The sequence below is a fragment of the Carcharodon carcharias genome, assembly GCF_017639515.1.
Source record: "Carcharodon carcharias isolate sCarCar2 chromosome 37 unlocalized genomic scaffold, sCarCar2.pri SUPER_37_unloc_1, whole genome shotgun sequence".
Classification (NCBI taxonomy): Eukaryota; Metazoa; Chordata; class Chondrichthyes; order Lamniformes; family Lamnidae; genus Carcharodon; species Carcharodon carcharias.
In genome coordinates this window covers 2,238,009-2,253,237 of record NW_024470758.1, presented here as the reverse complement: position 1 = coordinate 2,253,237, position 15,229 = coordinate 2,238,009, and positions in this window count along the sequence as shown.

Below are 15,229 nucleotides of genomic sequence, written 5' to 3'. Positions count from 1 at the left end.
TCCAATTAAAAGGGACACATTCGATGGAAAGATATATCTTTCTTCTGGAACCATTGACCATTGAATGTCTTTTTGGGAGGGGCGGGGGGAGGGCGGGGAGGCAGTGATGGGAATCGGATTTGAATTCACAGAACAAAATTTGTTTAAACTGAATTTGAGGATCCGCTGTTGTCAGCTCCTGTCCATTTCTATCTGCTCCTTCTCCATGTCTGCTCCTGCCAATTTCTGTCCGCTCCTGTCCTTGTCTGTCTGCTCCTGCATATTTCTGACTGCTCCTGTCTGCTCCTGTCCTTGTCTGTCTGTTCCTGTCAATTTCTGTCCGCTCCTGTCCTTGTCTGTCTGCTCCTACCCATTTCTGTCTGCTCTTGGGCATTCCTGCCTGCTCACGTCCTTTGCTCTCTGTCCCTGTACATTTCAACCTGCTTGCCCATTTCTGTCAGCTCCTGACCGTTTCCGAGTCCTCCTGCCCATTGCTGTCTGCTCCAGTCCATTTCTGATGGCTCCTGTCCAAATCTGTTTGAGCCTGTCTAGGTCTGGCTCCTCCTGCCAATTCAGTCTGACGCTGACTGTTTCAACCTGCTCCTGTCTATTTCAACCTGCTCCTGTCTATTTCAGTCTGCCCCTGTCTAGTTCTGTCTGTTCCTGTCTATTTCAGTCTGCTCCTGTCTAGTTCTGTCTGCTGCTGTCTATTTCAGTCTGCTGCGGTCTATTTCTGCCTCATCCTGTCCATTACTGTCTGCCACTGTCCAATTCAGTCTGATGCTACCTATTTCAGTCTGCTCCTGTCTATTTCTATCTGCCACTGCTCATTTCTGTCTACTCCTGCCCATGTCTGTCTGGACCTGTCTATTTCTGCCTGCCCCTGTCTGCTTCGGTCCAATTCAGTCTGCTCCTTGTCCATGACTGCCTGCCCCTTTCTCCTCCTGTCCATTTCTGTCTGCCCCTGTTCACTTTCTGCCTGCTCCAGTCGATTTATGTGTGCTTTAGTCCATTTCTCTTTGTTTTTGGCCATTCCTGGCTGTGCCTCTCCATTTCTGTCTGGTCCTCTCCATTTCTGTCTGCTTGTGTCCATTTCTATCTCCTCCTGTCCATTTCTGTCTGCTTGTGTCCATTCCTGTCTCCTCCTGTCCATTTCTGTCTGGTCCTCTCCATTTCTGTCTGCTTGTGTCCATTTCTATCTCCTCCTGTCCATTTCTGTCTGGTCCTCTCCATTTCTGTCTGCTCCTCTCCATTTCTGTCTGCTTGTGTCCATTTCTATCTCCTCCTGTCCATTTCTGTCTGGTCCTCTCCATTTCTGTCTGGTCCTCTCCATTTCTGTCTGCTTGTGTCCATTTCTATCTCCTCCTGTCCATTTCTATCTCCTCCTGTCCATTTCTGTCTGGTCCTCTCCATTTCTGTCTGCTCCTCTCCATTTCTGTCTGCTACTGTCTATTCCTTTCTCTTCCTGGTCATTTGTGTCTGCTCCTTTCCTATTTGTCTGCTCCTGTCCATTTCTATCTGCTGCTGGCAATTTCTGTCTGCTTCTGCCTGCTCCTCTTCATTTCTGCCTGCTTCAGTCCATTGTTGATTACTTCTGTCCATTTCTGTCTTTTCCTGTCCATTTCTGTCTGCTGCTGTCCATTTCTGTCACCTCCTCTCCATTTCGGTCTGCTCCTGTCCATTTCTGTCTGCTCCTGACCATTTCTGATTGCTCCTGTCTGCTGCTGTTCATTTCTGCTTCCTCCTGTCCATTTCTGACTGCTCTTGTCCATTTCTGTCTGCTCCTGGCCATTCCTGTCTGCTCCTGTCCGTTTATGTCTGCTCCTGGCCACTTCTGTCTGCTCCAGTCCATTTCTGTCTGCTCCTGGCATTTCTGTCTGCTCTGATCGATTTCTGTCTGTTTCAAACTGCCCCTGTCCATTTCTGTCTGCTTCTGTCCAATTCAGTCTGCTCCTGTCAATTTCTGTCTGCTCCAGTCCATTTCTGTCTGCTCCTGGCCATTCCTGTCTGCTGTGGTCAATTTCTGTCTGCTTCAAACTCCTCCTGGCCATTTCTGTCTGCTCCTGTCCATTCCTGTCTGCTCCTGACCACGTCTGTCTATTTCTGTCTGTTCCTGTCCATTTCTCTCTGTTCCTGTCCATTTCTCTCTGCTCCTGGCCATTTCTGTCTGCTCCTGTCCATTCTGTCTGCTGCTGTCCATTTCTGTCTGCTCCTGGAGTTTCCTCTCTACTCCTGTCCATTTCTATCTCCACCTGTCCATTCCTGTCTGCTTCAGGCTACTCCTGTCCATTTCTGTCTGCGACTGTAAATTCCTGTCTTCTCCAGGCCATTTCTGTCTGCTCCTCTCTTTTTTGTCTGTTCCTGACCATTTCTGTCTGCTCCTGTCCATTTCTGTCTGTTCCTGCCTATTTCTGCCTGCTTTGGTCCATTTCTGTCTGCTGCTGTCCATTTCTGTCCGCTCCTGACCATTTCCGATTGTTCCTGTCTGCTGCTGTTCATTTCTGCTTCCTCCTGTCCATTTCTGACTGCTCTTGTCCATTTCTGTCTGCTCCTGGCCATTCCTGTATGCTCCTGTCCGTTTCTGTCTGCTCCTGGCCACTTCTGTCTGCTCCAGTCCATTTCTGTCTGCTCCTGTCCATTTCTATCTGCTCCTGACCACTTCTGTCCATTCCTGTCTCCTCCTGTCTATTTCTTTCTGGTCCTCTCCATTTATGTCTGCTTGTGTCCATTTCTAACTGTTCCTGTCCATTTCTGTCTGCTACTGTCCATTCCTGTCTCCACCTGGTCATTTCTGTCTGTTCCTTTCCAATTTGTCTGCCCCAGACCATTTCTGCTTGCTCCTGTCTATTTCTGTCTGCTCCTGGCCATTTTTGTCTGCTTCAGACTGCTCCTCTTCATTTCTGTCTGCTCCTGTCTATTTCTGTCCATCCTGTCCATTTCTGCCTGCTCCTGTCAACTGCTGATTACTTCTATCCATTTCTGTCTTTTCCTGTCATTTTCTGTTTGCTTGTGTCCATTTCTGTCAGCTGCTGTCTATTTCCATCTGCTCCTCTCCAATTCGGTCTGCTGCTATCCATTACTGCTTCCTCCTGGCCATTTCTGTCTGCTCTGTCTGTTCCTGTCAATTCCTGTTTGCTCCTGTCCAATTGTCCCTGCTCCTGTCCATCTCTGTCATCTCCTCTCCATTTCAGTCTGCTCTTGTCCATTTCTGTTTGCTCCTGTCAATTTCTGTTTGCTCTTGTCAATTCCTGTCTACTCCTGTCCATTTCTGTCTGCTACTGTCTGCTTCTGTCTGCTCCGGTCCATTTCTTTCTGCTCCTGTCCATTTCCCTGCTCCTGTCCATTTCTGTCTGCTTCAGACTGCTCCTGCCTATTTCTGCCTGCCCTTGTCCATTTCTGCCTGCTCCTTTCTGCTTCTGTCCAATTCAGTCAGCTCCTGTCAATTTCTGTCTGCTCCAGTACTTTTCTGTCTGCTCCACTACTTTTTTGCCTGCCGTTCTCCTCTTCTGCCTGCTCTTGTCCATTTCTATTTGCACCTGTCCATTTCTGTCTGCTCCTGTCCATTTCGGTCTGCTCCTGTCCATTTCTGTCTGCACCTGTCCATTTCTGTCTACTCTTGACAATTCCCATCTCCACCTGTCCATTTCTGTCAACTCCTGTCCTTTTCTCTCTGCTCCTGTCCATATCTGCCCGGCCCTGTCTTCTCCTACACATTTTGTCTGCTTCTGCCTATTTGCGACTGCTCCTGCCCAGTTCTGTCTGCTCCTGGCCATTCCTGTCTGCTCCTGTCCTTTTCTGCCTGCTACTGTCGATTTCTGTCTGCTCCTCACATTTTTTGTCTGCTCCTGTCCATTTCTGTTCACTTCTGTCCATTCCTGTATGCTCCTGTCCATTGCACTCTGCTCCTGGCCATTTCTGCCTGCTCTGGGCTATTTCTGTCTGCATCTGACTGCTCCTGTATATTTCTGTCTGCTCCTGCCCATTTCTGTCTGCTCCACTCCTTTTCTGCCTGCCATTCTCCTTTTCTGCCTGCTCCTGTCCATTTCTATCTGCACCTGTCAATTCCTGCCTGTGTCTGACTGCTTCTCTTCAGTTCTGTTCTGCTCCAGTCGATTTCTGTCTTCTCCTGTCAATTTCTGTCTTTTCCTGTTCATTTCTGTCTGTTCCTGTTCATTTCTGCATGCTCTTGCTTATTCTTTCTGTTCCTGTTCATTTCTTCCTGCTCCTATCCATTACTCTCTTCCACTGTACATTCCTGTCAGCTCTGATCTAGTTCTGCCCACTCCTGTCAATTTCTGCAAACTTCAGCCTGCTCCTGTCCATGTCTGTCTGCACCAGTCCATTCCTGTCTGCACCAGTCCATTTCTGTCTGCTCCTGTCCATTTCTGTCTGCTCCTGTGCATTTGTGCCTGATCCTGTTCATTACTCTCTGTCGCTGTACATTCCAGTCTGTTCCTATCAATTTTTACCTGCTCCAGTCCAGTTCCGTCTGCTCCTGTCCATTTCTCTCTCTTCCAATCCACTTCTGTCTGCTCCCGTCTATTTCTATCTGCAAATGTCCATTTCAGCCTGCTCCTCTCTGCCCCTGACCATTTATGTTTGCTCCGTCTCCATGACTGTCTGCTCCTGTCAATTTCTTTCTGCCCCTGCTCAATTCAGACAGCTCCTGTCCATTTCTGTATGCTGCAGTTCATTATTGTCTGCTCCGGCCCATTCTTTCCAGCCCTGCCTTCTCCTGCTTATGCCTGTCAGCTCCTGTACATTCTGTCTGCTTCTGCCTATTTCAGCCTGCCCCTGTTCATTTCAGTCTGCTCCTGTCCATATCTGTCTGCTTCTGTCCATTTCTGTCTGCTCCTGTCTGTTTCTGTCTGCTCCTGTCCATTTGTGTCTGCTCGACTTCATTTCTGTCTGCTCCTGACCATTTCTGTATGCTCCTCTCCATTTCTGTCTGCTGCTCTACTTTTCTGTCTGACCCTGTCCATTGCTGTATTCTCATGTCCAACCCTGTCTGCTCCTGTCCAACCTGTCTGCTCCTGTCCATTTCTGTATGCTCCTCTCTATTTCTGTCTGCTGCTCTACTTTTCTGTCTGCTCCTGTCCATTGCTGTCTGCTCCTGTCCAAACCTGCCTGCTCCTGTCAATTTCTGTCTGTTCCTGTGCATTTCTTCCTGCTCCTGTCCATTACTCTCTTTCACTGTTAATTCATGTTTGCTATTATTCATTTCTGCCCACTCCTGTCCATTTCTGTCTACTCCTGTCCATTTCTGTGTGCTCCTCTATGTTTCTGTCTGCTGCTCTACTTTTCTGTCTGACCCTGTCCATTGCTGTCTGCTCCTGTCCAACCCTGTCTGCTCCTGTCCAACCCTGTCTGTTCCTATGCATTTCTTCCTGCTCCTGTCCATTACTCTCTTCCACTGTACATTCATGTTTGCTATTATCCATTTCTGCCTACTCCTCTCCATTTCTGTCTACTCCTGGCCATTTCTGTTTGCTTCTGTACAATTCTGTCTGCTCCTGTCCATTTCTGTCTGCTCCTGTCCATGAATGTCTTCTCCTGTCCGCTCCTGTCCATTTCTGTCTGCTCCTGTCCATTTCTGTCTGCTCCTGTCCATTTCTGTCTGCTCCTGTCCATTTCTGTCTGCCCCTGTGCATTTGTGCCTGATCCTGTTCATTACTCTCTGCCGCAGTACATTCCAGTCTGCTCCTGTCAATTTTTACCTGCTCCAGTCCAATCCTCTCTGCTCCTGTCCATTTCTCTCTGTTCCCATCCACTTCTGTCTGCTCCTGTATATTTCTATCTGCAAATGTCCATTTCAGCCTGCTCCTCTCTGCCCCTGCCCATTTATGTTTGCTCCGTCTCCATGACTGTCTGCTCCTGTCAATTTCTTTCTGCCCCTGCTCAATTCAGACAGCTTCTGTCCATTTATGTAAGCTGCAGTCTATTTCTGTCTGCTCCGGACCATTCTTTCTGGCCCTGTCTTCTCCTACTTATGCCTGTCAGCTCCTGCACATTCTGTCTGCTTCTGCCAATTTCAGCCTGCCCCGTTCATTTTAGTCTGCTCCGGTCCATATCTTTCTGCTTCTGTCCATTTCTGTGTCCTCCTGTCAATTTCAGCCTGCTCCTGTCCATGGCTGTCTGCTCCTGTCGGCTCCTGTCCATTCCTGCCTGCTCCAGAACACTTCTGTCCATTTCTGTCTGCTCCTGTCTGTTTCTGCCTGCTCCTGTCCATTTGTGTCTGCTCGACTTCATTTCTGTCTGCTCCTGTCCATTTCTGTCTGCTCCTGTCCATTTGTGTCTGCTCGACTTCATTTCTGTTTGGTCCTGTCCATGTCTGTATGCTTCTCTCTGTTTCTGTCTGCTGCTCTACTTTTCTGTCTGCCCCTGTCCATTTCTGTCTTTTCCTGTTCATTTCTTCCTGCTCCTGTCCATTACTCTCTTCCACTGTACATTCCTGTCTGCCTGATCTATTTCTGCCCACTCCTCTCCATTTCTGTGAACTTCATCCTGCTCCTGTCCATGTCTGTCTGCACCAGTCCAATCCTGTCTGCACCAGTCTATTTCTGTCTGCTCCTGCCCATTCCTGTCTGCTCCTGCCCATTCCTGTCTGCCCCTATCCATTTCTGTCAGCTCCAGTCCATTTCTGTTTGCTCCTGGCCATTCCTGACTGTTTCTGTCCATTTCTGGCTGCTCCTGTCCATTTCTGTTTGCCGCTCTCCTTAACTGTCTGCTCCTGCACATTTCTGTCTGCTCCTGTTCATTTCAGACTGCTCCTGTCCATTTCTGTCTGCACCTGACAATTTCCGTCTCCATCCGTCCGTTGCTGTCCACTCCTGTCCAATACATTTCAGTCGGGACTCTGCCCATGGAAGTCTGCTGTGGTCTATCATTGACTCCTCTGGGCCATTTCAAATCTTCTCCTGTCCATTTTTCTTTGCTCCAGCCCATTTCTGTCTGCTCCAGCCCATTTCTGTCTGCTCCTGGCCATTTCTGTCTCTTCCAGCCCATTTCTGTCTTCTCCTGGCCATTTCAGTCTGCTCCTGGCCATTTCTGTCTCTTCCAGCCCATTTCTGTCTGCTCCTGGCCATTTCTGTCTGCTGCAGCCCATTTATGCTTACTTCTGTCCAAATCTGTATGCTGCCATCCATTGCACTCTGCTCCTGGCCATTGCTGTCTGCTCCAGTCTATTTCTGTCTGCATCTGACTGCTTCTGTCTGTTTCTGTCTGCTCCTGCCCATTTCTGTCTGCTCCACTCCTTTTCTGCCTGCCATTCTCCTTTTCTGCCTGATCCTGTCCATTTCTATCTGCACCTGTCAATTCCTGCCTGTGTCTGACTGCTTCTCTTCAGTTCTGTTCTGCTCCAGTTGATTTCTGTCTGCCCCTGGCCATTTCTGTCTGCTCTAGTCCATTTCTGGTTGCTCCTCTAAGTTTCTGTCTGCCGCTCTCCTTATCTGTCTGCTGCTGTCCATTTCTGCCTGATCCTGGCCATTCCTGTCTGCTCCTGTTCATTTCTGTCTGCTCCTATCCATTCCTTTCTTCCCCCGGCCCATTTCTGTCTGCTCCTATCCATTTCTGTCTGCTCCTGTCCATTTCTGTTCCCTCCTGTCCATTTCTGTCTGCTCCTGTCCATTTCTGTTTCCTCCTGTCCATTTCTGTCTGCTCCTGTCCATTTCTATCTTTGCCTGGCCTTTCCTATCTGCTCCTGTCCAGTTCTATCTGTGTTAGGCTACTCCTGTCCATTTCTGTCTGTTCCTGTCCATTTCTGTCTACTCCTGTCCATTTCTCTCTGCCCCTGGCCATTTCTGTCACCTCCAATCCATATGGGTCTGCTCCTGGTCATTTCTCTCTGCTCTTCACCTTTCTTGTCTACTCTTGTCCATCTCCGTCTGCCACTGGCCATTCCAGTCTGCTCCTGTCTATTTCTATATGCACCTGTCAATTCCTGTCTGCTTCTGACTGCTCCTCTTCATTTCTGTCTGCTTCAGTCGATTTCTGTCTGCTCTTGTGCATTTCTGTCAGCTCCACGCCATTCCTGTCTGCTGCTGTCTATTTCTGTCTGCTCATCTCAAATTACATCTGCTCCATCCATTTCTGCCTGTTACTGTCCAATTCAGTCTGCTTCTGACTGCTCCATTTCTGTCTGTACCTGTCCATTGCTGTCTGCTCCTGTCCATTTGTATCTGCTTCTGTCCATTTATGTGTGCTGCTACCTTTTTCAACCTGCTCCTTTCCATTTCTGTCTGTACCTGTCCAATTCTATCTGCTTCTGACTGCCCCTCTTCATGTCTGTCGGCTCCTGTCCATTTCTGTCTGCTCCCGTCCATTTTTGTCTTCTCCTGGTCATTCCTGTCTGCTCCTTACCTTTTTTGAATGCCCCTGTCCATTTCTGCCTGCACCTTTCCATTTCTGTCTGATTCTGACTGCTGCTCTTCATTTCTGTCTGCTCCTGACCATTTCTGTCTGCTCCTATCCTTTTCTGCCTGCTCCTGTCTATTTCTGACTCCTCCAGTCCACTTCTGTCTGCTACAGTCCATTTTTATCTTTGTCTGGCCTTTCCTGTCTGCTCCTGTCCATTACCGTCTTCTCCCATCCAGTTATGTCTGCTTTAGGCTATTTCTGTCAATTCCTGTCTGCTTCTGTCCATTTCTCTCTGCCACTGACCAGTCCTTTCACCTCCTGCCCATTTTTGTCTGCTCCTGGTCATTTATATCTTCTCATCGCCTTTCTTGTCTGCTCCTGTCCATTTCTGTCTGATCCTGACCATTCCAGTCTGTTCCTGGCCATTTCTGTCTGCTCCTGTCCATTTCTGCCTGTTCCTGTCCATTCCTGGCTGCCCATTTCTGTCTGCTTCTGTTCATTTCAATCTTCTACAGACAGCTCCTCTTCTTGGCTGTCTGCTCCTGTCCATTTCAGTCTCCTTCTGCCCGTTTCTGTCTGATCCTGACAATTCCTGTCTGCTCCTGGCCATTTCTGTCTGTTCCTGTACATTTCTGTCTGCTCCTGTCCGTTTCTGCCTGCTCCTGTACATTTCTGTCTGCTCCTGTAAATTTCTGCCTGCTCCTGTACATTTCTGTCTGCTCCTGTACATTTCTGTCTGCTCCTGTACATTTCTGCCTGCTCCTGCTCATTCTTTCTGCTCCTGTATATTTCTGCCTGCTCCTGTCTGTTTCTGCCTACTCCTGTACATTTCTGTCAGCTCCTGTACATTTCTGTCTGCTCCTGTACATTTCTGTCTGCTCCTGTACATTTCTGTCAGCTCCTGTACATTTCTGTATGCTCCTGTCCATGACCGTATACTGCAGTCTTCTCCTGCCCATTTCTGCCTGCTCCTGGCCATTTCTGTATGCTCCTGGCCATTTCTATCTGCTTCTCATTGCTTCTGTCCATTTCTGTCTGCTCTTCTCCATTTCAGTCAGCTCCATGCCATTCCTGTCTGCTCCTGTCCATTTCTGTATGTTCCTGCCCATTTCTGTCAGCTCCATGCCATTCCTGTCTGCTCCTGTCCATTTATGTTTACGTCTGTCCAATTCTGTCTTCTCCTGTCCATTTCTGTCTGCTTCTCTTCATTTCAGACAGCCCCTGTCCATTTCTGCCTGTACCTGTTCATTTCTGTCTGATTATGACTGCTCTTCTTCATTTCTGTCTGCTCCCGTCCATTCCTATGTGCTCCTGCCCAGTTACATTTACTTCTGTCCATTTCTGTCTTCTCTTTCCCATTTCCACATGCTCTAGTTCATTTCAGACTGCTCCTTAATATTTCTGTCTGCTCCTGTCTATTTATTTATAAGTCTGTGCATTTCTTTATTCTCCTGCCCATTTCTGCCTGTTCTGGTCGATTCCTGTCTGCTTCTGTCCAGTTACATTCACTTCTGTCCATTTCTGTCTGCTCCTGCTCTTTTCTTTCTGCTTCTGACTGCTCCTCTATATTTTTTTCTGCTCCTGCCCATTTCTGTCTGCCTCTGTCCATTTCTATCTGCTCTTGTCCTTTTCTGCCTGCTTTTATTAATTTCTGTCTGCTGCTGTCCATTTCTCTCTGCTCCTATCCAGTGCTGCCTCCTCCTGTCCATTTCCATCTGTTGCCAATTATTTCTGTCTGCTCCTGTCCATACCTGTCTGCCCCTGTCCGTTTCTGCCTCCTCCTGCCCATTTCTGTCTGCTCCTATCCATTTCTGTCTGCTCCTGTTAAGTTCTCTCTGCTCCTGTCCATTTCAGTCTGCTCCTGTCCATGACTGTATACTCCAGTCCCCTCCTGCCTATTTCTGCCTGCTGCTGAACACCTCTGTGCATTTCTGTCTGCTCCTGTTCATTCCTTGTCTGCTTCTGTCTATTTATGTTTACATCTGTCCAATTCTATCTACCCCTATCCGTTTCTGCCTCCTCCTGCCCATTTCTGTCTGCTCCTATCCATTTCTGTCTACTCCTGTTAAGTTCTCTCTACTCCTGTCCATTCCTTGTCTGCTTCTGTCTATTTATGTAGTTATGTCGAATCTGCTCCTGTCCATTTTGGCTACCTCCAGGCCATTTCCATCTTCTCCTGTCCATTTCTCTTCACTCCGGCACATTTCTGTCTGTTCCTGTCTTCTCCAGCTTATGCCTGTCTGCTCCTGCCCGTTCTTTCAGCTTCTGCCTATTTCAGTCTGCTTCTGCAAATTCTGTCTGCACCAGTCCATTCCTGTCTGCACCAGTCCATTTCTGTCTGCTCCTGTCCATTTCTGTCTGCTCCTGTCCATTTCTGCCTGCTCCTGCCCATTTCTGTCTACTCCTGTTCATTTCAGACTGCTGCTTAATATTCCTGTCTATTTCTGTCTGCTCCTGTTCATTTCTGTCTGCTCTACTCCATTTCTGTTTGCTCCTGACCGTTCCTGTCTGCTCCTGTCCATTTCTATCTGCTCCTGTTCATTCCTGCCTCCTCATCACCTTTTTTGACTGCTCCTGTCCATATCTGTATGCCAGTTCTGTCGGCTCCTGTCCATTTATATTTACATCTGTGCATTTCTGTCTTCTCCTGCCCATTATTGCCTGCTTCTGATTGCTCTTCTACATTTTGTTCTGTTCCTGGCCATTCCTGTCTGTTCCTGTCCATTTCTGTCTGTTCCTGTCTGTTTCTGTCTACTCCTGTCTGTTTCTGTCTGCTCCTGTACATTTCTGTCTGCTCTTGCCCATTTCCCTCTGCTCCTCTTCATTTCTGTCAGATCCTATCCATTTCTGGCTGCTCCTGCCAATTCATGTCTTCTCCTGTTCATTTCAGTCTGCCCCTGTCCATTTCTGTCTGCAGCTGTCCATTTCAGTCTTCTACTGACAGCTCCTCTTCATGGCTGTCTGCTCCTGTCCATTTCTATCTCCTTCTGCCCGTTTCTGTCTGCTCCTGTCTGTTTCTGTCCTCTCTATTTCTGTCCACTCCTGTCCATTTCTGTCTGCTCCTGGCCATTTCTGTCTGACCCGGTCCATTTCTGTCTGCTCCTGGCCATTTCTGTCTGACCCAGTCCATTCCAGTCTGCTCCAGTCCATTTCTGTCTGCTCCTGTCCATGTCTATCAGCTGCCCAATTCTGTCTGCTCCTGTCCATTACTGTTTGCTCCTGTCCATTTCTGCTTTCACCTGCTCATGTCAATTCTGCCTGTTCCTGTCCATTCCGTTTTGCTCTGGTCCATTTCTGTCTGCTCCTGTCTACTTTTGTCCATTTCAGTCTGCTCCTGTCCATCTCTATTCTCTCCTGTCCAATCCTGCCTGCGCTTGCCCTTTTCTGTTAATTCCTGCTTATTTCTGTCTGCTGCTGCCCAGTTCTGTCTTCTCCTGTCCATTTGTCTGTTTCTGTCCATTTCTGTCTGTCCCTGCCCATTTTCACCTGCTCGTGCCCATTGCTGTCTGCTCCTCTCAAAGTCTGTCTCCTCTGTCAATTTCTGTCTGCTCCAGTCCATTTCTGTCTGTTCCAGGCCATTTCTACATTCCCCTGTTCATTTTTGCCTGCCCCTGTTCATTTCTCTCTGCTACTGTCTATTTCTTCCTGCTTCTGTCCATTTTTATCTGTCCTGTCCATTTCTGTCTGCTGCTGTCCATATCTGTCTGCTTCTGTCCATTTCTGTCTGCTGCTGTCCATATCTGTCTGCTCCTTTCCATATCTGTCTGCTTCTGTCCATTTCTGTCTGCTCCTATCCAGTGCTACCTGCTCCTATCCATTTCCATCTGTTGCTGTCTATTTCTGCCTGCTCCTCTACATTTTTATCTGTGCCTGTCATTTTCTGTCTGCTCTGTCCAGTTCTGTCTGCCTGTCTATTTCCACTTCCTCCTGTCTATTTCACCTGCACCTTTTTATTTCCATCTGCTCCTGTCCATTTCTGCCTGCTCTTATCAATTTCAGTCTGCTGCTGTCCTTTTCTCTCTACTCCTATCCAGTGCTGCCTCCTCCTGTCCATTTCCATCTGTTGCCATTCATTTCAGTCTGCTTCTGTCCATACCTGTCTGCCCCTGTCCATTTCTGCCTCCTCTTGCCCATTTCTGTCAGTTCTTGTCCAGTTCTGTACACTGCTGTCCATTTCTGTATCCTCCTGCCCATTTCTGTACGCTCCTGTCCATTTCTGTCTTCTCCTGTGTATTTCTCTTTCCTCCTGTCCATTTTTGTCTGCTCCTGTCTTCTTCTGCCCATTTCTTTCTGTTCCTCTCTGCTCCTGTCCATTTCGATCTGCTCCTGCCCTTTTCTGTCCATTCCTGCATATTTCTGTAAGCCCCTGTCCATTTCTGTCTTCTGCTGCCCATTCCTGCCTGCTCTTGTCATTTTCTGTCTGCTGCTGCCCATTTCTGCCTCCTCCAGGACTTCTTCCTGATCCTGTCCGTTTCTGTCTGCTCCTTTCCGTTTCTGTCTGCTCCTGTCCATGTCTGTCTACTCCTGTCCATTTCTTTCTGCTCCTGTCCATTTCTGCCTTCACCTGCCTCTTTCTGTCTGCTTCTGTCAATTCTACCTGTTCCTGTCCATTCCGCTCTGCTCCTGTCCATTTCTGTCTGCTCCTGTCTGCTCCTGTCCATATCTGTCTGCTCCCGTCCATTTCCATCTGTTGCTGTCTATTTCTGCCTGCACCTCTACATTTTTATCTGCTCCTGTCATTTTCTGTCTGCTCTGTCCAGTTCTGTCTGCCTCTGTCCATTTCCACCTCCTCCTGTCTATTTCTGCCTGCACCTTTTTATTTCCATCTGCTCCTGTCCATTTCTGCCGGCTTTTATCAATTTCAGTCTGCTGCTGTCCTTTTCTCTCTACTCCTATCCAGTGCTGCCTCCTCCTGTCCATTTCAATCTGTTGCCATCCATTTCAGTCTGCTCCTGTCCATATCTGTCTGCCCCTGTCAACTTCAGCCTCCTCCTGCCCAGTTCTGTCTGCTCCGATCCATTGCTGTCTGCTCTTGTCAATTTTGGACTGCTCCTGTCCATTTCAGTCTGCTCCTGTCCATGACTGTATACTCCAGTCTCCTCCTGCCCATTTAAGCCTGCTCCTGACCACTTCTGTCCATTTCTGTTTGCTCCTGTCCATTTCAGTATGCTCCGGTCCGTTTCTGTCTGCTCTACTCCATTCCAGTCTGCTCCAGTCCATTTCAGTCTGCTCCTGTCCATGTCTGTCAGCTGCTCAATTCTGTCTACTCCTTTCCATTTCTGTCTGCTCCTGTCCATTTCTGCCTTCACCTGCCTATTTCTGTCTGCTTCTGTCAATTCTACCTGTTCCTGTCCATTTCTGACTGCTCCTGTCCATTTCTGACTGCTTCTGTCCATTTCGGTCTGCTCCTGTCCATCTCTATCCTCCCCAGTCCAATCCTGCCTGTTCATTTCTTTCTGCTCCTGTCTATTTCTCTCTGCTGCAGTCCATTCCAGCCCACTCCTGTCCATTTCTCTCTGTCCCTGTACATTTCTGTCTTCTCCTGTCCATTTCTCTATGCTTCAGTCCATTTCTGTCTGCTGCTGTCCATTTCTGCCTCCTCCTGTCCATTTCTGTCTGCTCCTGTCCATTTCTCTCTGCTCCTATCCAGTGCTGCCTGCTGCTGTCCATTTCCATCTGTTGCTGCCTATTTCTGCCTGCACCTCTACATTTTTATCTGCTCCTGTCATTTTCTGTCTGCTCTGTCCAGTTCTGTCTGCCTCTGTCCATTTCCACCTCCTCCTGTCTATTTCTGCCTGCACCTTTTTATTTCCATCTGCTCCTGTCCATTTCTGCCTGCTCTTATCAATTTCAGTCTGCTGCTGTCCTTTTCTCTCTACTCCTATCCAGTGCTGCCTCCTCCTGTCCATTTCAATCTGTTGCCATCCATTTCAGTCTGCTCCTGTCCATATCTGTCTGCCCCTGTCAATTTCTGCCTCATCCTGCCCAGTTCTGTCTGCTCCGATCCATTGCTGTCTGCTCTTGTCAATTTCGGACTGCTCCTGTCCATTTCAGTCTGCTCCTGTCCATGACTGTATACTCCAGTCTCCTCCTGCCCATTTAAGCCTGCTCCTGACCACTTCTGTCCATTTCTGTTTGCTCCTGTCCATTTCAGTATGCTCCGGTCCGTTTCTGTCTGCTCTACTCCATTCCAGTCTGCTCCAGTCCATTTCAGTCTGCTCCTGTCCATGTCTGTCAGCTGCCCAATTCTGTCTACTCCTTTCCATTTCTGTCTGCTCCTGTCCATTTCTGCCTTCACCTGCCTATTTCTGTCTGCTTCTGTCAATTCTACCTGTTCCTGTCCATTTCTGACTGCTCCTGTCCATTTCTGACTGCTTCTGTCCATTTCGGTCTGCTCCTGTCCATCTCTATCCTCCCCAGTCCAATCCTGCCTGTTCATTTCTTTCTGCTCCTGTCTATTTCTCTCTGCTGCAGTCCATTCCAGCCCACTCCTGTCCATTTCTCTCTGTCCCTGTACATTTCTGTCTTCTCCTGTCCATTTCTCTATGCTTCAGTCCATTTCTGTCTGCTGCTGTCCATTTCTGCCTCCTCCTGTCCATTTCTGTCTGCTCCTGTCCATTTCTCTCTGCTCCTATCCAGTGCTGCCTGCTGCTGTCCATTTCCATCTGTTGCTGCCTATTTCTGCCTGCACCTCTACATTTTTATCTGCTCCTGTCATTTTCTGTCTGCTCTGTCCAGTTCTGTCTGCCTCTGTCCATTTCCACCTCCTCCTGTCTATTTCTGCCTGCACCTTTTTATTTCCATCTGCTCCTGTCCATTTCTGCCTGCTCTTATCAATTTCAGTCTGCTGCTGTCCTTTTCTCTCTACTCCTATCCAGTGCTGCCTCCTCCTGTC